The 24,246-nt window shown below is 52.9% G+C and overlaps 1 pseudogene; it reads right to left on the reverse strand.

Moving 5' to 3' along the window:
- Window positions 1–243: 243 nt before the first annotated feature.
- LOC149278218 (adenosine kinase-like) lies at window positions 244–23,492 on the reverse strand (annotated as a pseudogene).
- Window positions 23,493–24,246: the final 754 nt, after the last annotated feature.

Consider the following 24,246-nt stretch of genomic DNA (forward strand, 5'->3'; position numbering starts at 1 on the left):
TCCTGAGGGCCACGCTACCCTTGCCAATGGCTGGAGGGAAGCCGCCCTCCCCAAATACTGAGCAGATGCCGCTGGAGCAGAGGTAGCGAGAGGGGGCCCCCCCCCATGCACTACGTGTGTGTGGGGGGGCAGGAAGAGGCTCCTTTAATATGCACGTTGGAGATGGGAAGTGGTTGGCAGGGGAAGGCGAGAAGATGTCTGAAGGAGCTCCTGGGACGTCCTCCGCTCCGTCTCCCGCCGTTATTACTTGAAGTCTGGTTTCTCGGGGAGGGTGCAGCCGGCCCGTCGGATGACCACGTTGGCCGAGTAATGACCGGCTCGGACGCATTCTTCTAAAGGCTTCTCCGAGACCAGCTGAGACAGGAAGCCTGCGGGAAGAGACACGCTTCAGAACGTCTGGCAGAAGCATCATCGGGAAGGAGGAGAAGACGAGAACGTGCCGGGCTCACAGAGGTCGGCGGCTCCCACGCCCGGTTCTAGAGCGGACTCGCCGCCCAACCGAGAGCCAGGACGGGAATCGGGGCCGTTCTCTGGCCGGACCGGGCCCTTACCTCCCACAAACGCGTCTCCCGCTCCGTTGGTGTCCACGATCTTGGACTGGTCGATCTCCAATACGGGGAAGGACCTGACTTCGTCGGCTGCGGAAAGAAAACACACAACGGTCAATAAGAAAGGCAACAAAACAAGAGACCAACAGGGCCCGGCCCGGGGAGGAATTACAGAGCCCACATGGAAGCCTGATTGACATTGATAACTTTTATTGCGCCAACTTAAAAGTTTCTGGAACAAGAGACCTCCGAGGTCTCAAAGGCTTACATAACTTTACGACTTTTTCTTGGCCTAATAAAGAGGCATTAACTCCGACTCCGGACTCCGTATAAATCCGCAGGTCTATTAGCGAGTAACGGACCAGCTTATTAGATCACGTCGGATTAGATGGCTTTATCCCCGTGTCCCTCCTCTACCCCTTCCAGCTCGAGGGAGCCTCTTAATTCCCACGGCTAGCACGCCCGCATACTGATCTGATTAAGCCATGAACATGCGCGCAGCACGGCCAGTGCCGGCCACATGCAGAACTCGGCCCTGCCCCTCCCCCCGCGTGATGCAGAGTCCTCCTCACAATGGTTTGGCCACGGATACACCGACGGCGGAGATGTTCCTTTGTGCTAGGCGGGGCTTATAACCAAAGTCCAATCGTATGATTGGACTCCCAGGAGCGGCGCTGGGGCCTCCCGTCCGAGCGTGGAGCTCTCCGGGACAACCGGCCAGGAATTTGTGGGAGCAGCTGGCCTGTCAGATCTCCGCGGGTACGAGAGGTGCCAGGAAAGGCCGGCTCGTCATGAGCTCTGCTCATTATCATGTCAATGGAGTCTGCGCCGGCCACACAAAGCCCGGCTACGAGAAGCTCAAAGAGCCTCCTGGCTCAACCCGCTTACAAAACCTCTCAGGAGAGCATCTGTAACACGGAGCTGATTATCTCCCCAATGTGGAGACGCGGCTGTTGGGGAGGACCACCACCTCTCTGGTGGGGATTCCACCCTCGCCCGCCATTGCTAAGCCGCTCCTAGCGGGGCATGTGATCTGCTCGGTGCGGAATCGGGGCCCTTACCTGTGGCCATGATGGTGTCTTCGCTGCCCTGGGTGAACACGACAACCCGCGGCCTACTGGAGTTGACCTTTGGCAGAGCCTGCGTCCTCCGCGCGATCTCGCTGATGTCATCGGTCTGTCGGAGGCAAGGAGGAGAGAAGCGCGTTGGCCGTGTGCATTCATGTGTACATGGGAGGAGGGGCCATCGCTGGGAGCATGCGGCCTGATATGCAAATTGACTGCTTCAATAATGACTTCATTTGCATGGAGGTGCGCCCAGTGATGTCACATAAAAGGCACAGAACCTACCATTTTAAAAACCCTTTGTTCACTTGCACTAGTGACTCCCCCATGTGATTATGAGAAGATCCCCTACGCCGCTGAGCAGGGAGGACTAAGTATCAAAAACTAAAGCCTACAGTTGAGGCTTAAAGACGAAGCAGAAAGGTAAGAGTCCTAAGAGCCAAGCGTGGCAAACGCCAGAACATGCACATTACGGGCTTCGCTACGGCTGATGATCACAGGACGACATATTCGCCATGGCAACAAGTACAATGGCGCATCAATGGCTGCCAGACACCGAAATCAACGGCAACGCGCTACAGCAAAAGCTCCTTAACCCTTGTGGGCCCGGTATGGTCCCGGCTCACTCACCTCGAACCCTTGTTCCCGGGCGAAGGCTGCAGCTTCCTGTAAAAAGACAAACCACAAAGATTATATTCAGTACACCCCCCCCCCTCCGCTAAATACCCCATCAGGCATGCCTGCCGGGGCCCCCCTCTCACTGAGCCTAAAACACGCAGTGGAGTGGAGGACACTCATAAAGAGGACACTAAAGAAAAATGGCACGACGTCGCAGTCATATGACATGAAGGTGATAACGGCCACAAGAGGCTGAGGAGCAGGTAAAGCCCCCTGCCCACTATTAGTGTCCAGAACGCCCACCCCACCTCTTCGGTTCAGGTCCACCTTCAGGAGGCCACAACTCACCGTTTCGTTCCCAAACAAGATGTCCACGTACGGCATGGCTTTCATCAGAGGCTCCTTGTAGAACTGGCTGATGAACGGGGCCGAGAGGTTCATGCAGAAGATCTTGTTGTTTTCCGAGGCCTGAGTTCCGACTTTCATGATGGACTCCGGCGACACCGTCAGGAAGAAGCCCTGAAAGAGCGAGACGATCATCAGCCACGTAACCAGCGTGGAAACAAATCAACCAGTCGGCAATAACAAAGCCTATAATATGATGTGCCTGGGCACGCGCCCCCCGACGTGTGTAGGACACGCGGCCACCACGGTGGAACCACCTCATTAGCGGACATTTATATGGCCGAGACAAACATGTTTTCAGCTTTATTCCTCCCAGCAGATATTTTTTCTGGTTGCTCCAATGTCTGCTCAGTGACAGGGAGACAGAGGCTGGGTGTGTGGCCCCTGGGATCCCGTACCGGTGGACACCCACCAACACCCTCCCTCTGATACCGAGTCCCATGCATTGAGTTGGGACCTCTGATGAAACGTCTTCTCCAAGGCGCCCGCTGAGCCCCCTGGCAAACCCCGGCGTCAGGAGAACAACGAGGCAAATGAAGTCTAATTCCACTAACAGATACCACATGAGAGGGGGCGAGAGGAAGAGAGCAATAGAGAGAGGGCGAGGGAAAGAGAGCGATAGAGAGAGAGAGGAAGAGAGCAATAGAGAGAGAGAGGAAGAGAGCAATAGAGAGAGGGCGAGGGAAAGAGAGCGATAGAGAGAGAGAGGACGAGGGAAAGAGAGCGATAGAGAGAGAGAGGACGAGGGAAAGAGAGCGATAGAGAGAGAGAGGGCGAGGGAAAGAGAAGCCCCGGCATTACTATACAAGGCTCCACACTTGACACACCCGGAACCCCCGACGCTCTCTCCATGAATAGGCCTTTCTTCCCGTGCTGTTTTATTGAGTGTGAAAGTGATGAAAGCCGCAAGTTTACATTAAAACACCAAGTGAAGTCATTTTTAAGGGCGCTGCGACCCGCGACCAATAACCCCGCGAGCGCGCCTATCAAAGGGCCTATTATGGCTCAATCCCCCGCCTCGCACCTCTCCCAAACCCAAATCACACATTCCAACCTGCAGGAGACTTCTCCAAAGGTCACATTAGCGGCCTGGAACTCCACGCTCTACGACTTAGCGCTCCACTAAACCCATACATTCAACCTGCACAAGTACAGCAAACGCATGGACCGCATGGACAGCGAGCTCCGCCCACCTTGTAGCTTCCTATTGGTGCAGGAAAAACTAATTTGGATTCCCAAAAATCTAACACATTTCAGATTTTGATGATAAAAGTGGCTCCATATTAAAGGGGAGTCGTAGATGAGTGGAACAGCCTCCCAGCAGAGGTGGTAGAGGGTAATACAGTGAGGGTATTAAACATGCATGGGATAGACATACAGCTCTTGAATCTAAGACGAGACCAACGACTGATTAAGGATTAACGGGGGGTCAAAGTGGCCCTTCTGCGTAGTGAAGAGGCCATAACTTGCCCAACGTGTCAGAATTTAGGGCGAGACCGTTTGGGGCCAAAGGGTTAAAGTGGCAGCTTCGCAGGGAGCTGGGGGGGGCATCAGTAGCCTGCAGCGCGATCAGACGGACGCCTGCTGGATCCACGAGCTTCTGGGCGGCTGCCACGGCGGGAAACAGAGGCTTTTATTCTCCTCGCCGGGCATCGAGTTACCGGGACACGCTGCGCTAACCGCAGAGAGGAACACGGCCGAGCTACTAAACGGGGTCCGGCGCCGAGACAATTTTATTTCACTCCCCACACCTTAAGGCTCTGCCTCCCCACAGAGCTGGTAAGGAGAACGGAAAAAGGAAGCTCCCTGTGGACCCCTAGAAAGACAGCGTTTAGATAAAGCCATGGAGACCACGGCTAAGGAGGCCCGAGACCCCGGTGGAAGGACCTGGATGTGGGAGGATGGGTTATGGGACCTCACCGTGCATTGGTCAAATATAACAACGTTATTAAATGTTCTATATTAACATCAGCCAATCACAGGAGGGATCACGGTTTTCAGATTAAGACCGCGTCCAATAGAAAATGTGGTCTTTTCCACATGCCGACACGAAAAGGTCTCTGTCCGGACACAAACCTTGTCCTGTCAGCTCATGGCTTCCGGCTAACACAACGGCCAATGAAGCCATTTCATTAATGAGGCCGCTGAGTCATGGACTCGTTAAGGAGGTGATAATGTGGCAAGAGTTCATTAATCAGGCGCCAAATCCCTCAGCAAACATTTGCAGAACGAAGTAAGAGGGAAGTAAGTAAGAGGGAACGGACGCAGAGTCGCTGTGGCCTTCAAACCACTGGAGGAATTGGGTCTTCACCGGTGAGGAGGACACAACTCACGGTCACCAATGGGTTAGGGTCAACGAGTCTGGATGGACTCAGTTTTGGGGTCTGTGAAACCAGTGGAGAAGAGGTAGAGGTTTGATCCAATGAGGGAATCTGAACACGATCTGCCATCTTAGACAAGACTTTGCGGATCGCGACGAGCCTTTTTTCTGCCAGAGGCCCAGCATACAGGTATGAGGACGGTGCCTACAGGCTACCCCTCATAAACCTGGCAGCAGAAGAGCTTCACCAAAGTAGGCTGACCACCCAGCGGTGGCCGATGGAAGTAGGAGACAAACGTAGGAGAGACTGTAGAGTAAGGTAGTGTGGAGGTAGAGGGCAAAATGTCAGATGACACCGGTAACGGGGTGTAGACCTAGCGCCATCAGGAGGAACGGACAGGTAGTCCAAGCTGGTCTTCACTAGGATAGATGATGAAGAGTAAGTCTCGAGGAGGCCGAAGCAGAGTCTGATGGGCAACCAATTTTATCTACAGCTACCAAGGCGGCCAAGATGTTTAGAGCCTCGAGGCCGTAAAAGCTCTATACGAGGACTGACTGGAAGACCTCCAATACAAGGTTTAAATAAGAGGCGCCTGTATGAAGAGCTAAAGCCAGGTGGTGTTGCTCATTGAACGTGGAGACAGAGGTGTCGGAACTAGCGAGAAGGAACCAGCCGCGCTGCTGTCACATTCACTAGGGTCGAAGAGGGACATAATGAAGGCTTTCCCAGATGGAGACCTCAAAGACCACATGATTCAACAGTCTCTACGACCGAGAGGACGGCGGCTGATCCAGGTCACGGTACATAGCGGCCTATTTAATGTATACAGGCACAGCCTCCACCACCCGCTGATTAATGGAGACCCAGCCTCCCGGAGCACTCACAGAGATCCTTAACTACATTTATCTCTGGCTGGAAGTCGGCCACGGGCCAGAGACAGCTACAAAGCCACCCCGTCCCACGCAGCAGCACGCAGAGAGCTGATTAAAAGGCAATTATTCACTGGCGGGGAGGAAGAGCCATTCACGCTGCTGGGAGAAAGGTTCCCGGCCTCTGCTCCGGGGAGAGGACCTCTGCTTAATCAGATCTGTGAAAGTCCTGGTCTTCTTCCAGATACGAGGCACCGAGAACATCAGGTCCGAGAAAGAAGAATTAGACTCAGGAGCCATATGCCTCCTCGTTCATTCACCGCATTAGCCTCTCTTGCTGGGAGGTGGTTCCACTTACCTACAACCCTCTTAGTATAGTCAAGTCACCTAGATTATGACTTCGTGCTCAAAGACGTCAATCCTTTGGAGCCATCAACCAGGATGGATGAGGCCCAGAAGACGACCTGCCCTTCACGCTCCGTTCTCACACGCAGCCATAATCCAGACCGTGAGTTTTAAGTCTAAAGAGACCTAACCCCTGTAACGAGTACATTACACTTTGTGACACTAATTGCTGCCGTTTCCTCAGCCTCCATGCGCAGCTGGGTTATTGCCGGAGAGCACGCGCCGGCCGGATATCTTGAATTATTCAATCACATCATGTGTCGGAGATATAAAACGTGCGGATACAGTGGACTCGGTCACCCTTAGGGGTAAAAAGGACAGGAATGCCCCTACAGCAGGGAGTTGGGGGGGGGGGGCTTGATAGTCTTTGGACCCCACAGGCTAGATGTAGGGTATGGAAGGTTCCTCAAGGAACTAGCGAGCCGAAGAATTAATCGTGTCGATGGACACCAAGCGTGCTCGGCTGAAACAGGCTCTGGCCCCTGGGCTCCTGCGCTACTCCTCACTTCGGACCCTATTATCTTTATTCACCGAGAGTATTGCCCGAGGATCCACTACATCTAAAGCTCCATATGGCACAAAGACTCCCCACTGCCCGGGGAGCCCGCGCCACGCAATACTACACGAGAAAACAGGGCAAAACGGAGCAGGTCAATGGATAAACGATTAAAAGAGGACTTCCGTCCGTCCGTCCGTCTGTCCATCCATCCGTCCTTTGGGGCGACTGGTAACCAGACGCGGTGATTGACTGGCGTGAGGAGGAGGAAGCGGGTGGAGGGTCTCGGCACAATGGGCCACATTAAAACAGCTCGGAAAGCGCATCTGTCGCTGGGATCACATTACGAGAGGCGACCGCGGAGCCTGAGAGGAGGGGGTAAGCCTTCTCCCCCTGCACGGGGGGGGGGGCTTGGCATTATGTCAGTGAGCGTTTAGCGGCGTGGGAAACAGGCGAGGAGGGGGAGCGAAGCCAGCCTCCAATTACACTCAATCATGTGTGTAAGAAACAGGCAGGTTTAACCAGACGTGTTGCCGGGATAATTACATGAACATTATCCTCTTCGCTCGTAACCCCTTCAGCACCAGACGCCGCCATGGACCTCTGATTGGAGGAGTCTGCCCGGCATGGTCCGGACCTGAAAGGGTGCGCCGAGACAAGACCCCAGACTTTTCGATACGCTCGCGGTGTCATTAATAGCGTGCGGGTTTTGGTTCCTTAGCAACGGATTGGCACCAAAATATTTTGGCCGTGTTTCAGGGATTTTATTCTTTCCCTCCCCTCTACTTCTCTCCCGTCTGTAAGATTTGTCAGGCAGGGGAAGGGCTCCAACGCCCCGCGCGGGCTCAGGCGTAAATCCTAAAACGCTTGGCATTTAAGGGGCTTCAAACAGTTACATCTACGGTAATTGCCCCATGGGAGGGCAAAAGAAATAGGGGGAGAAGGTGAGATGGCCGAAGGGGGCCAATGAATTAGTGTCTTCTGCCCTTTAGTAGAGGTGGACGGGGGAATCGGGTGATTCATTATGAAAATGGGGTCCTACCACCCAACATACTTAGCCTGGAAACGCCAGCTCCCACTTTCACGCCCCATAAAAACAGAAGAGACTCTAGAACGTTCTGGAAGCCGACGTCAGATATGGTGCAGAGGCAGGAGAGCGGCTTCAAGCCCCCTCTTCACCGGGACGTATCCTACACAGATGAAGAGTCAGCCTGCGGACCCCCCCTGAAGCTGGACAGATGTCGGTCTCCGGGGCCCTCGTTCAGATGGAGGATATGAACGCTCTCTCGGTAACCCCAAAGCCCGGCCCCGTTCCTGGAGATCGGACGTCTCCGCTCCCAAGAACATCTGGAGACCAAACTATGGAGTCTAGAGCGTGGACGGCGCTTCTCCACAGCCAGCTGACCGTCTCTCGGTATGCGAAGCCCATAAACGTGACAATTGGGTGTTCCGGCCAAATTCTTTACACCTCTGAATTATTTTTGCATTTGGACAGGCTGTGGTCTGGGTCCACGCGTGTCATTTCCATACCACAAAGACCAAAAACATTAAGCGATAGCAGGAGAGGGCCATGTCAACAGCAGACATTGGAGATGATAGAGCGCTCCCCACCCTCCACCACTTACCGCGATGTAATAGACTTTGGCTTTCTCCACCAGCTGCCAGTTCTCCTTCAGGTCCAGGTGTTTGGTTTTATCGTAGCAGTTGGCTGCCGCCAGATTCGCCACCAGAGACCTGGAAACAGACAGGGTATTGGTAAGCAGGGCCACCAGTAGAAATCCAGGGGACACCAGAAACCTACCCCCCCCCCCCCCAGCCCTGGGGAGCAGAGTCTCACCTGTTATCCCCGGTTATGCAGGCGGCGCATGTTCCCGTTGGCTGCTCGCTCTGCTCGTAGTAATGAGCGTCCACGCGCGCCTCCTCTGCCTTCTTCTTCAAGATCTCGCCAAACTTGTCTTTGCCGATGCAGCCGAAAAACGTGGCGACTTTGTGCGGCTTCTGGATCATCCACTGCGGAGAAGAGACGAGACGGGGGAAATCAGCCACGTCGGGGGCCATACGGGGCAAATTAGCAGCAAGACATTACCTCTGGACATTTTCTGACGGGGTGTAGAGAATTTAAACATGCACGGGACAAGAATGCAGCTCCTGAAACTAACCCGAGACCAAGGACTTAATTCCGGCCCGGTGGAGATTAGGTCTCCATTGCTCAGCATGACCCTTGGCCAACGTCTTCTAGCCGCCGTCGCTGATCGTGAAGCGACCCGAATGAGCCACAATCTGTCCCTATTGTGCGGATGACAGGTTTAACCTCAATGGGAGAGGATGGAGGGCAGAGGGGCCAGGGCCAACCCAAGGCCAACTCCGATCTGGAGGTGGACTCCAACTCTGGACCTCAAAATAACGGTCGCTCTCACCACGTGGGTCTGAGTATCTAACAGGAACGGATCGGGGTCCCTTAATTACCTCAGGACTTAACGGATTTCTACAGGGAGGTCGTCCACTGCCCTCAAATACATTTTATTACCCCAACTGCCCCTGTAACAGGAAAAGCCTAACCAACACTAGCCTCTAAAGCGAGGAGACTTTGTTTGGGGGGGGGGGGGCGATGAAAACCCGGCGGCCGCCTGCTAATGACACAATGGGGAAGGGGGGGAGAGCAGTTAAAAGCCGCTCTCTCTCTCTCTCTCATTACAGCCGGGGAGCTTTACCCGCTCCGTCTCCGGTGAGAATTAAAAGCTGCCCCGATTTGCCGGCGAGCTCCGGAGCGGGAGGGAGGCGCTAATTGTTTTCTCGGCAGGGTTCGAAGGCACGATAAAAATCTCGATTACTAATCAGTGTTATGTGTAAGGGCACGGCGGGGTCGCCGGCGCGGTTACTGCACAGCCATCGGGGGCCGACGTCCCACCCCATTACAGCCAATACGTTAATAGAGCGCCAGCAATAACATGAACCCTGTTCCCGAGAGCTTGCAATCTATTAGGACTGCTTCCAGCGGGTGGTCTCTGGGGTATACCCATTGGGGTTCCGCCCTTGGGACGTGGCATTTTCGGTGATTTTTGCAGCATTTGTCACTAACCAATCGGCAGTTTCCAAGGTAACCGGAACGTGCGCTTTGTGGAAGGTGGGCTGTGTGTGCCCCCCCACCCAGCGTCGTGAGTGCGGATTACGATTTTCTGTAATTAAGCGCCCGTCAGGGACCCCACGAGCAGCTGAGATTGCGAAATCTTTTAACCCTTTGGTAACCAGAGAACATGAATTCCGCGCCCCATAGATTCCATGGTGGTTTTTGCCCTAGTACCCAGCCCCCCGGGGCAATTATTCCTGCCCCGGCTACACCAAGCGGGGTTAAATAGTTAAAAGTGGATTATTTTCCTGGGAGATGTCGGGATCCCGCTAGGAGCGCTGTGTCTCAACCAACGACGGCAAAGTAAAGAGAAGTCTCGTCCGGCTGCGTGTAACGGCAAAGAATGGGCTGCCGCTGCCCTAAATGCCCCTCGTATGGGGCATCACTCCCTCGCGTGACTCTCGGCCGCCCCCCGTACTGTCGTTTGGAGGCTCTTGGTACCCCACTTTGCAGCGACACCTCTGAGTCCATCACTGAGAGACTTTATAGTGGATTCTGCCAATTCTGGCCCAAGAACGGGATTGATACAACCGCGCAGGACTCGAGGGCCACGCGTCAATCACCAACGCGTCCTTTCTATACTACAAAAAAAACTAATAAAATCGCCCTTCCGAGAAAGAGAGCGAGCGAAAGAGCAAGAGAGAAAGAGCCAGAGAAAGAAAGCGAGTGAATGAAAAAGCGAGTGAACGAGCAAGAAAGTGAGTGAGCAAGCAAGAGAACGCTGTGTTCTACTTAGCGCGGCTCCCCATCTGCTGAAGATAATTAGACGATTATGTCAGGCGGTGCCGCGGCTTTTGTGTCGGGGAGAAGGGGGAGAGGAGGAGGCTCGTTCCACCGGCACAGATGTCTTAATAACCCAGGCAGGAGGGGGGTAATCGGGACATGATCCAGTCTAATGCCCTGAGAGTCCCGCTGCACACCTTCCCCGATCCAGGACCCCCTAACCACGCTGCAGGTCTGGTGAACGACGAGAGCGCCGCGGGTTCTAACGGGTCCGCCCACCGCCCGGATATGACCCGGTATGCGGCAGCTGAGGTGTAGCCCCCTCGCCGGTGAGCCCCCCGGACAATAAGCGGCAGAAGCGTTCCCATGAAGCAGACACTAGCGCTTTCTGCACACAGGGGGGCCCGCAGCCGGCCACCGATTGGCTGAAGTACCGGGATGTAATAGTAGAGGGGCGCACGCGCGTGGGAACTCTCACGCTGACTCTGTACCGCCTGTCTAAAGACACGTTGCTCACCCCGGGGCAGCCGCCTGCAGCTTGGATCCACCTCCCCGGGTTAGATGGGCTAAGAATTGTTACACGGCGCTGCGGTATAGGCCGGCGCTATATCCATGACTAATAACGGGGGCTTCGGAGTATCTGCGCCGTATCAGGGTAGCGGGGGTGGGGCCCTGGATTTATTAATGGGAAAGAAGGGGCTCAGGTTTGGGGGTCCTGTGGGTCCACTGTGGCCCTTGGGCACCGATCACCCCTTTATAACCCCCTCCCCCCATTGTGGCATGTGCCGGGAGGGGGACAGCGATGGCCCCCCCCTGCCAGGACTAAACTCGCACTTTCCCAGAGACCTCGGACTGGCGGCGCCCCCCGGGTAAGAGACGCTTTCTAGGAGAGCTGGCGCGTGAGCGATGAAAGGGCCCAAGAAAGAGACCCCCGAATTCCTGCCGGGACAGATGTGAACGAAACGCATCGGAATTCCAGGTGTCAGCCGCCAACGCAGTGATTTACGAAGCGAGGATGCTGGCACCGCGCCGCATGGAGGGGGCCCCGACTCTTAACCCAGGCCCCGAACACAGCCCACGGAGCGCCCTAGAACCAACACAGCAGCTGCCACGGCGACCCCCCCCCTTTAACGAGCCGTCAATCCACGCGGCACCTCATGAAATCCCAAGCCGGCTAGAATTTGCTTTTTTTTTTTTATGCGTTTTGCTGAAAAATCAGCATTTAATGTTATTTATGGCAGCGGAATCATCTCAGTTGGCTAATAATCCCTCCAGGTTCCGGCCTCCATTGCATCGCGCGGCGCATTTGCGCTGAGAAGGGCGAAACGTTGCCAAGAAGAAAGCCGCCGGATTAACCCTTTCAGCCAATCCGGGGCAAGCAAAAAATAAAAATAAAAAAATAATATTATAACAAAATAAGAAAAAAATAAAATAAAAAATAATAATAACCGTGGCGTGGGGGAGGGGAGAGAACTGTGAAACCGACCTGGGCCACTTTGACGGAGTTTTGCGTGGATCCGCCGGCATGATAATCCACCTTGAACTTTTTCACAAGCTCCTCGAATCTGCAACGAAAAAAAAAATATATAAAAAATACAAAAAATTCCCCAAAAGTTAGTAGGAAGGGAGTTTCAGAGCCAGGAATCGGAGGGGGAAGGGTGAGCAGGATGCGCATGGCGCTCGTTAGCCGCTTTACAAGGTGTGAGCTGAGAAAATGCAACGCCGCTGCTACACAAAGGGGGTCCTCCAGGCGCGGGGGGCTCGGGGGGCCGTAAGACCCGGGAAACTCCGACTACACGTGGCTGCCTTATTACCTCCGCTACTCCGGGGGGGCTAGACTGTTCTCCAACCCCCCGGCACAGCACGCAAGCGGTTAACACACACCTCCATTCACAGGCGCAAATTTTTATTTTTGTATTTAATTATTTTAAATATTTAATTAATTTATAATAAATAATTTTAAAAACATGCATTTTAGGAAACTTCCATAAAATATGTGAAAAAAATAAGCGATTAAAAAAATAAAATGTTTTTTTTTTTTGGGTGCACATCCGGCTGGCGTGGTGCAAACCCCCCCCCCCCGGCATATATATCACGGGTTAGCGCCGGACATGACATACGTTATAATTCGATATGGGGGGGGGGCATGCTGTTATTTCCATGGCAACACCGCCTCCGGCATGTTCTTGTAAAAAATAATTTAAAAAAAGTGTGCCCGCATGTGCTTCGCGGGGAGAACAAACCGATCCGGGGCCACGCAAACACCTGGCTCCTTTAAATGCCCCACGAGAGGGGGAGGTGGGACCCTAATATATATATATATATAAATAATAATAATAAAAAAAATACATGACATTTTTTTAATAGAAACTAAGATTTGTCCCAAAAAATGTTAAGGGGCGGAAAAAATAAATCCCTTTAAATGTCAGATTGATGGAAGCCAAACGTCGCCCCCCCCACACACACGTTTGTACTTAAAGCTATTGAAACAATATGGCCAGAGGGGGAGGAAAAAGGCATTCTGGGCTGGTTTGGAACAGACGGTATGGGGGGATTAATCGGGGGTAACAGCGGGATGGGGGGGTTTGTACAGCGCTGCAGAGCACGATGGCGCTATATAAACAGACACATCCCTTTTTTACTTCCCCTCGGGCAGCTACGGGTACCCAGAGGGGTCTGACGGTTGGGGCAAATAAGAGCCTCTATTAATACCCCCCCTGCCCCTTTAATTTGCCCCATGGGGCAACACACAAGGTGGCCAGAGGGGGGGGGGGGGGCGATCGCGCTGGACAGAGAGCTCGTGGAAAATTAACAGGTGCTCTTTGGTGGCATATGCAAGAAGGGGAGGGGCTTAATGGCAGCTCCACCCAGTCCCCTTTCGTTAACACCCCCAGTAGGGTCTTCATTACACTTAAAGTTGTTGAATGTATGGGTCAAAGTGCCCTGGGGCGGGGTAGCTCTCAATAGAGTTTACTAAGAGGGTGGTGGATAAGTGGAACAGCCTCGCAGCACACAGCGAGGGAATGCATGGGGTGGGCTCCTGAATGTAGGAGGGACGGTAACGAAAGGGTTAAAGTGACTGCCGTTGCCCCCTTCTAGCTTCCGTGGCTTGAAACAAAAGGAGCGTCAGCTGCTGGGCCAGACACGGCAGATAGGCAGGTGCATCTTTCTTTTGGGGGGGCTGCTGGCAGATGCCAATAATTTATCCCCCCCCACCAAGGAATGCAGTCCCTTTATTGCCTCTCTAAGCCACATCCGGGCCCTTCCACCCCCCCAGTGCAGGAAGGGGGGCCCTGGACGAGCATGTGGGGGTGTTGGGCTAATGAGGAGCAGGACTGAAAAAAGGGCCGTCTGGATCCGCCGCTCTTACATATGTGACATGTATGACTTCCTAAATATGATCGGGGGAGGGGAACCATCCTACCTGAATCTACGCCGAGGCCAACTATGGTTTGATTAGGCAGACTAGAAGGGCCAGATGGGGGCCAACCTGCTGCCCCCGTTGGGCAAGAGGCTGAACTGCCCCCAAAGCCCTCGGTGCTCCCCGCCATCTTTCCTGCGGCTGCTCCTACAGGGCGATTTGCTTCTGCAGGTAGGTCAAAGGGTTAACTTTCAGCTGCCCCTGGGAGCTGCTCGTGGCCCCTGTGAGGGAAGCCCCCCCAGACCCCCTGCCACATATTCCAGACGAACAACGGCCGGGAGCGACACGGGCGCCACCTAGTGGCAGAGCCCGGGACTGGTGGGCCTTTAACCCTTCAGGTGCCAAGGCCAATTGTGTACACATTAACCCTTCCCGGACACCTGGTGTAGGGCGATGGAACACACGAGAAGGGGGTAACATGCCGCGCGCACGCTGAACGCTCTCGGCAACCCTGCTATACGTGCTACAACTCCCACCGCCCATCAGGATTCTGGCTGAGCATGATGGGAGCTGTGACCCAAAACAAAAACCTCACCAAGCCCATTTCTTTACCTAAACAACATAAATATATTTATTGGAGCGTGGGGGGGGGGCACCTGCGATGTCACAGACCCCGGTGCCTACATGCTACCTGCCGATCTTGCGTTAACATTTTGCGTGACATCTCTGGTTACCATGGTAACAAGCAGCCCTATTGGCCATCTATATATTCCAATAAGCGGTTAAGCGATTGTTAGCTGATAAGGATAATATTGTGTGGAAGCGGGCATTGCTAGGCCCCCCGGGGGTTCCAGGTACGGCGGTATGCGTGCTGGGGCCCCCAGGGTGGGGTTCCAGGCATTGCTAGGGGCCCCAGGTGTTCCAGGTACAGTGGTCTGCATGCCGGGGCCCCCAGCGCCACCTGGTGGACACGCAGCATCAGCACGCCTCCAGGTACGGCCTGCCTGTCTCCGTGGTGAAGGAGTGGAGGCGTGATGTACCGCGCGCCCGCGCATGTCTCACACGTGTCTGCGCTGGCACGCTTTGCCTATTACTGGTTAACCCCTTGGTGACCAAGAGCAGCACCAATAACCCGCATCCCCTGTCCTGCTGCCCAAAGCCTTCCCGGAAACAACCCTTTCATTGCTGGAAACCCTTGTCATGCGACCCCCAAAAAAGCAGGCGCTGGGGCAGTTGCCATAGAAACCGATCAAGTTTCCGGGTTGTTTCATCCGATTTACAACGGGCGCGTCGCCTGTCAGATTTGAGATCCCCCCTCTGTACGGGAAGGAAGTCTCGCAGTAACCAGCTGTCTAAAATACACAGATTAGACAGACACCTCTCCTCGACCGGCCCGAACCCATCCGAGAGACGGGAAAAACCAACAGCGGCCTGCCGAGACCTCCCCCGAGGGGCGTTCAGATCCAAAACAAACATCTCGGGAGCCACAAAGTACTGGGCGGGCCTAACTGAAACCACAGCGGTCTCTATTCGGAAAAGAAATGCCAAAAAATACAAATACAACATTTGTAGAAAAAAAGATAAATATTTACGAAAAAAACTCTTTTCTTGTGACTTTACCGGACGTCTATAATGAATATGATATGTATACGACGAACATAAGCTTCCCGGGGCGGTCTCGGCGAGCGTCGTCTCTGCGCGTTAATCACAACTGACCTTTACGTTGATGCAATTTGCTTCGCTCTAATCCGATTGGACGGCTTCGACTGCCGGGAGAGCCCGATGAACGCTGCCGGCTGTAAACGGAGACCGACGGGCGGCCACGGGGGGGACGAGAGAGCGGAGACCGCTACCCGGTGACCACAGAGAGAGGACAAGAGCGCGGAGACCGACCGGTGGTCACAGAGAGGACAAGAGAGCAGAGACTGCTACCCGGTGACCACATTGAGAGGACAAGAGCGCCGAGACTGCTACCCGGTGACCACAGAGAGAGGACAAGAGAGCGGAGACTGCTACCCGGTGACCACAGAGAGAGGACAAGAGAGCGGAGACTCTACCCGGTGACCACAGAGAGGACAAGAGAGCGGAGACTCTACCCGGTGACCACAGAGAGGACAAGAGAGCGGAGACTCTACCCGGTGACCACAGAGAGGACAAGAGAGCGGAGACTCTACCCGGTGACCACAGAGAGGACAAGAGAGCGGAGACTCTACCCGGTGACCACAGAGAGAGGACAAGAGAGCGGAGACTCTACCCGGTGACCACAGAGAGGACAAGAGAGCGGAGACCGACCGGTGACCACAGAGAGAGGACAAGAGAGCGGAGACTCTACCCGGTGACCACAGAGAGGACAAGAGAGCGGAGACTCTACCCGGTGACCACAGAGAGAGGACAAGAGAGCGGAGACTCTACCCGGTGACCACAGAGAGGACAAGAGAGCGGAGACTCTACCCGGTGACCACAGAGAGGACAAGAGAGCGGAGACTCTACCCGGTGACCACAGAGAGGACAAGAGAGCGGAGACTCTACCCGGTGACCACAGAGAGGACAAGAGAGCGGAGACTCTACCCGGTGACCACAGAGAGGACAAGAGAGCGGAGACCGACCGGTGGTCACAGAGAGGACAAGAGAGCAGAGACTGAGGTTGTTGGCTATGGTGACCACTAACAACCTTTCCAAACCACGAAGAGCAGATCCTCTCTATGGTGGAGGACCGGCCATCCGCGTTCTCCCCGGCTGTGAGCAGACCGGTTAAGGGAAATTCCGGGGGGGGGGGGCGCAGGGTGAAGGAGACATCCAGATGCCCACCCGCTGCCACCCATACCGAGGAGCCCAAAGGAACTCTTCAGCATGGAGAGATGCCCCATCAGTCTGACCCCGTCCAGAACCACAGCACGAGGGACACAACCACCCCGGGCGTCCGCTTCGGCCCTCGTGGGACTTGTCAGGGAGGCGCGAGCGAGCAAGGAGGTGCTTATTTCAGCACGCAGAGCTTGGAAGAGCATTAACTCCTCAATCTCAACGCCAGGTTGGGGATTCTAAGTAAATTTAGGAGCGGCAGCCCCCAGGGGCCCCTCCCGCCTGCGACGCGCCCCTCGCTTCTTTTTCCGTAGAGCTCAGCGGCCGCTGCGGGTGGAAAATTTCAACTTACAAGCTCTTTGTGCTTGTCCTCTGCCAGGATCTGGTCGTTCGTCTTCAAGCCGTACCTGCGGAGGAGAAAAAGAGAGCGTTACTACCGTTACCCCGTGTTCACTTTGGGACAGAGCTTACGGAAAGGGTGGTAGGTAAGTGGAACAGCCTCCCCGCAGAAGTGGTAGAGGGTATTAAACATTGGATAGGACATACGGCTCCTGAATCTAAGACGAGACCAACGACTGATTAAGGGTTGAGTCTTTACAGCAGGAGAAACGGGCGACCAGGCGGGGGCCGGATGGGGCCGATACTTGAGATCTCGGCTAATCTTCAGCTAACTCTCTGATGGATTAAGAAGATTTGCGGAGGAAGTCAAGGCAGTAATCGGTTTAACCGATTAGATCAGATGAAAGGCCCGCCGACACTTGTTTGTTTTATTCAGTTTTAAGTTAATATATTTTTAGAAAATATTTTGCCATTTCCTTTTTTTCACCCCAGCTGTAGTTTTTGCCCCATAATGTAATATTTTCAGGCATCTGGGCCAGGCCCCCCTCCGCGCCATCGCTCGCCACGTACTTATCCAGGAAGTCCCTTGTCCACCACGGCGCAGATGTCCAGGAGCGGGTTCCCCAATCCCGAAGAGGGTGTTCTCGCTGCAAGAGAGAGAGAGAGAAAAAAACACAAAGCGTCAGACGGGGGCTGCTCTCGCGGTCTCGGCTGCCGGGCAACCGGATGCGGTTTCTTCACCCCAGTTGTAGTTTTTGCCCCATAATATAATGTTTTCAGGCAGCTGCATATCAGCCATTTGTTATCCGACCCCCGATCTACTAGATCACACACCCTGCGGAAACAATAGAATGGCTCGGTCTTAATCACCAACAAGACTCTCTGACTAACGAAAGTCTATGGAGGAACGGACTTCATTAGCATCGCCATAAAGTATCAGCTCAGTGTGGTGTTGAGCCGGGAAAGTCACCCAAAATATCACATGACGGACAGCGACGGCGGCTCCCGGTCTGCAGATAAAGGGAGTTTATTGAAACAAAATGAGGTAAAATCAGGTTTACTACTAGTATAAATATAATAAATATTACTACTACTATAATAAATATATTACCACTATTATAATTATAATAAATATTACTACTACTATAATAAATATATTACCACTATTATAATTATAATAAATATTACTACTACTACTAGTATAAATATAATTACTACCACGACTACTAGTATAAATATATTACTACTATTATAATAAATATTACTTCTATTATAATAATCAAATATTACTACTATAATAATCATTATTACTACTATTTTAATAATATTACTACTATTATAAAAAATATAATTACTACCACGACTACTAGTATAAATACAATATTACCATTTTAAATTATAATAAATATTACCACTATTATAATTATATTACTACTACTACTACTACTATATTAAATATTACTACTACTACTACTATAAATATTACTATTATCACTATTATAATTACATTACTACTACTACTATAAATAATACTACTACTATTATCACTATTATAATTATATTACTACTACTACTACTATATTAAATATTACTACTACTACTACTATAAATATTACTATTATCACTATTATAATTACATTACTACTACTACTACTATAAATAATACTACTACTATTATCACTATTATAATTATATTACTACTACTACTACTATATTAAATATTACTACTACTACTACTATAAATATTACTATTATCACTATTATAATTACATTACTACTACTACTACTACTATAAATAATACTACTACTATTATCACTATTATAATTATATTACTACTACTACTATAATATTAAATATTACTACTACTACTACTATAAATATTACTACTACTACTATAAATATTACTACTACTATTATAATTATATTACTACTACTACTACTACTATAAATAATACTACTACTATTATCACTATTATAATTACATTACTACTACTACTACTACTATAAAATAATACTACTACTATTATCACTATTATAATTATATTACTACTACTACTATAATATTAAATATTACTACTACTACTACTACTATAAATATTACTACTACTATTATTAATTATATTACTACTACTACTATAATATTAAATATTACTACTACTACTATAAATATTACTACTATTATAATATTACCATTATTATAATTATATTACTACTACTGCTATAATAATTACTATTATAATATTACTACTTCTACTATTATAAAATTACTACTATTATATTACTACTACTAATATTATAATAAATATTACCACTATTATAATTATATTACTACTACTACTACTACTATAAATATTACTACTACTATTATTAATAAATATTACCACTACTATAAATTATATTACCATTATTATAATTATATTACTACTACTATTATAATTTAATATTACTATTATAAAATATTCTATTAAATAAAAGACTAATATTGGCACTATCAGTAATAAGACCCCATGTGGCTCCACTTCTCTTTGAATATTTGTTACCCCCGCACGCTCTGTATGACGACGTGCGTGGCAGAACACGAGCTGAAGTGCCGTTTGGCCCCGAGGCGTGTTCCTTGGCCCCAGATCCTGCCAATTAAAATCTAAAACGGGTTCAAGGAGAGAGCCCACGAAACCACGGAGCGGAGGCGCACGCCGGCGCCCACGGAAAACCACGGAGCGGAGGTGATGGAGGACAGGGTTTTGGGATCATCGCCTTCCCTCCGTAAACAAGACGTCAGCCTTAAAAGCCGTCTGTCTGGATAAACCGGAAACACGCGAAGCGGCCCAAAATATTTACAGGTTTATGCCACGTCTGCAGGACCGGCGTCACGGGGCTTCCGAGGGGGGGGGGAGACCCCCAGCCCGGGAACACCAGATCATTACGGGGGGCTACATATAGGAAACGCGCGCCGAATCTAGCAGGAAAACAGGAGAAATTCCCCCAAACTCCTCCACGCAGCCTGGATAGAGCGTCAGCTCCCAAGCTCAGGGCCTGGAAGCGACGCCATGTAGACGGACGGAGCGGCTCTCCGCGAGGAATTAACCCCGAATAACCCGAGCAGGGGCGGGTGCTCATGGGAAGCGGCGCCCATCTTGCGTTGAGGGAACGAGGGGCGGAGGCGCGCAGAGCGTTATCTGGCCACGTGCGCTCGCCGCTCAGGGTTCCCACCACGTGAAGCCGACGGGCCGGCAGCGAGATAAGCAGCTGCCGCCAGAGAGTTATCGGCGCCTCCCAGCTCCACCAGCGACCGTACCCCGCCACGCCGGCGATAACCCAACGAGGCACAAATACTCCCGGAACGAGAACGCCGGCATATAGCGCCACTGTACGCCACAGCACTGTACAAACCATCCGGCCCCCGTCCGCAACGACTCAAATCAGTCCCGTCTTACATTCAGGAGCTGTATGTCCATCCCATGCATGTTTAAATACCCTCGCTGCATTACCCTCTACCGCTTCTGCTGGGAGACTGTTCCGCTGATCCACCACCCCGCAGAAGGATGAACTCCAAAGGCTGGAAGGCTCTGTAAATAGAGTCTAAGCTCTCGTCCTCTTCCGCATACCTTTCATACCGAGCGAGAGGCCGCGAGGCTCCGAGTGACAGATCGCCGGCACGCCGAAAAATGAAACGTTACGAAAATTAAGATAATTTTAAAAAAAAAATTGTAAAAAAAAAAATAAAAAAAAAAAAAGCTTAAACCGTGACATTATTTCTGGTCGCCGTGTGCCCCGGCCGCAGTCTCCGGGGTATTTGCCCCGGCCGCAGTCTCCGGGGTATTTGCCCCGGCCGCAGTCTCCGGGGTATTTGCCCCGGCCGCAGTCTCCGGGGTATTTGCCCCGGCCGCAGTCTCCGGGGTATTTGCCCCCGGCCGCAGTCTCCGGCCGGGTGGGGTGATGAATAAGTCATGGCGTGAAGAATATAAACGATAGCCTCCGGCCAAGCGCTGGCCGCCCCGCAAAGGGTTAAGGAGGCCATTAAAATACGGCACACAAACAAACAGAGGCTCGGTGCCAGGGGTCAACCGGGGCCATCCTCTCGGGCAATGACAGCTAATGTCCCCCCCCTACTGCATCGAGACCCCCCCACCGCAAACACAACAGGTGCCCACCAGGACAGGACACTATTAACCCTTAGTGAACAAGGGCCATGTGGGGGGCTGACCACTTGCCTTGCCCATGACACTGCGATTCGATGACATGACAGGGCAGATGGTGCAGGGCAGGCCGGGGCAACTACAACTGCCCCCCCCCCCCAACGTCCCAGCAGCTTCTATAACCCGTGCGTTTAAACCGAGGAGCAGGGGCGGGGGTAGGGGGGCAAATGACAGCGGGCTGCCGGGGCAGCAGAGCCCGAGCCGTACCCGGGCGGGAGGCAGGCAGGTTCGGCGGGGTTACCTGAGGGCTGGCATGGCGGCTGGCAGGGTGCTGTAGCGCTGACAGTGGCCGGAGCGCAGTAGCAGCAGAAGACAGCGTGCTCCCGAGGATGACTAGCCAGCAGGAAGCGGAAGCCCCGCCCCGTCGCCTGTGATTGGCTGCGGCGCGCAGGGTGCTCGGGGGGAACACGTGGGCCCATGCCAGTACCAGCCCCGGCAGCAGGCAGACACACGCAACGCTGGGGGCAGATCCGGGGACAGAGGGGCAGATCCGGGGACAGCAAAGGCTGGGGCAGAAGCGCACAGCCAACCGGACTGCGACTAGCACATCAGGCAATGCTCTGTGCTACCATGCTGCACCCAGAAATGCCCCAACAGCTGGCACCAAATACCCCTGGGGGGGAGCCACATGCCCTAGATGCGTGGCCCCAGCCCCTTCACACGGTTTAATACCCCATTACCCCAGGCGCTGGCACCGCAAGCGTGTCCAGTAACGCCCCTCTCTCCCCGCAGACTGCCGTGCATTAAAGCCCGCGCAGCCCAATACCTGTATAGAAAGTAACCCTGTAACTGCCCCAACAACTGCCCCTCACACCCCCTACCTGCTGGGGGGCATCTGGGGAAATAGCCTGGCAGCCATCATGTCCCCAGCGTACCTTCTAAACCCCCCCTGCTATTAAAGGGGCACTGCAGCCATCATATAGCACGCCGGCCCTTTAAATGTTTGCCATGCACGCCGTAGTATCACCAGACGCATTTGCCCCTTCTGCCCCCCCCCCCCACACATCAAATGCCCTGCCTCCCCCCCTCGGATATACCCCTCTCCCTGGGGCTGCGCGGAACGCACTCCCACCGATTCTTAACGGTTCTTCTCTGCCGTTGATTGGCTGCTTCCAACTGTCGGGGGCATTAAACTGCCCCTTTAATTACCCCAGAACCCCTAAAACGGCAAAGCTGCCCACGCAAGGTGTAACACTTTCTATATCGGTTTTAAGTAACTCGTCAGTACCCCCACCCCGGGCCCGGCATATAGCCCCGCTGGGGCAATTTCTGCTACGGCTGCCCGCGTTCACACGACGCACCTGGGCACCTAGAGGCTGTTGCCATAGCAACTACTAACGCTTCTTTCAAACCTGGGGCTTATGAGGTGAAACCTTCTGCAGGCCGGCTGAGGGTCATTTCCTCAGAGGGGCAGTTTACCCCCCCCAGGGGCATTTTCAAGGGGGGGGGGCTCCATGAAGATTTAAAGGGCCTGCGCATGTTCAGACATTCACCTTTGCTTTACTTTAGGCACACACCGGGGTGGGGGCGTCTCCAGCTTCAGCCAATCAGCAGCCAGAGGCCGTGCCGTGTGACCCCGAGGACCCGGCCGCGCACCGGGCGACCCTGAACCCCCTCCTCCTGGGCACGGAGCCAAGGAGTCAAAGTTCCCTGGAAGGCTGCGCATGCACCTGGTGCAAACCCTTAAACCCCCTCCCGGGGGCATCTCATAGCCCCCCCGGGACAGGCGGTTATACCCCGGAGGCCCACGCTATGGACAAGGAACAGCCTGGGGAGCAGACACACCTGCCAAGTGTCTCTGATCAGTTTGGCCAGTCCCTCTCCAAAACCCCTCGTGCCACTCTATCAGTCCCAGATGTCACTTTTTTCCTCCCCAGATGCCCCCTCTTTTCTAGGAGGTCAGAATGTTTGCTGGGTATGAGGGGATCGCAGGGTTCTACAGCCCTAAAAGCCCCGATAATGTGTAAAGAAACAGCAAGAAACGGCTTTATCAACTAAACGGTGTAAATTAACCCCATTATTCTTCTAAATGCCCCCCTGAGTTCCACAAATACCCGGCGACAGGAGACAAAGTCACAGAGAGTCTGCAGAAAGCCCTGTTGGCCCTTACGGACAGCGGCCAGCATCAGGGGCCGCACTCTATTCCTCTAATGATATCTCCTGTTATACGTTGGTAAGGAGTGCCCTGCACTGGCCCGTATCCTCGCTGTCATTCCCCATCGCTGCCACTAGAGGGCGATAGAGCCTTTCACTGCCGACAATAACTCGGCGTCGCACTCTGCACCAGGGCTGCCCCCATGGGCCGGGTATCTGCCCCACGGGCCGGTGACTGACGGGATCGGGAGCTCTGCAGAGCCTTTCGCACACATTGTGCTCCCATCAGACTATCACAGATCCCTCTGACACAGAGAGCTCCCCCCTGGGGGGCAATTAAACTGTAAAGGCGCTCCCAGCCTTATGGCCATTAACCATTTCATCGCCTCAAACAGTCATCAGTCTCGCCTTAGATTCAGGAGCCACGCGTCTGTATCACCCTCTACCACTTCCGCTGGGAGGCTGTTCCATTTTTATGTTCCACTCTCTCAGTAAAGTAACATCTCCGACCCCTAGTGTTAGATTCTGGTCATAGCTCTAACTTTTATCCTCCCCCTAACTATTTAAATGTCTCTCCCATATCCCCATCCCACATCCCCTCTCTCCTCTCCCCATCCCACATCCCCTCTCTCCTATCCCCATCCCACATCCCCTCTCTCCTGTCCCCATCCCCTCTCTCCTGTCCCCATCCCCTCTCTCCTCTCCCCATCCCCTCTCTCCTCTCCCCATCCCACATCCCCTCTCTCCTCTCCCCATCCCACATCCCCTCTCTCCTCTCCCCATCCCCTCTCCCCATCCCCTCTCTCCTCTCCCCATCCCACATCCCCTCTCTCCTCTCCCCATCCCACATCCCCTCTCTCCATCCCACATCCCCTCTCTC

This window comes from Sceloporus occidentalis, unplaced genomic scaffold (assembly GCF_023333645.1).
Source record: "Sceloporus occidentalis isolate IW3139 unplaced genomic scaffold, rSceOcc1.0.p SCAF_198, whole genome shotgun sequence".
Taxonomy (NCBI): Eukaryota; Metazoa; Chordata; class Lepidosauria; order Squamata; family Phrynosomatidae; genus Sceloporus; species Sceloporus occidentalis.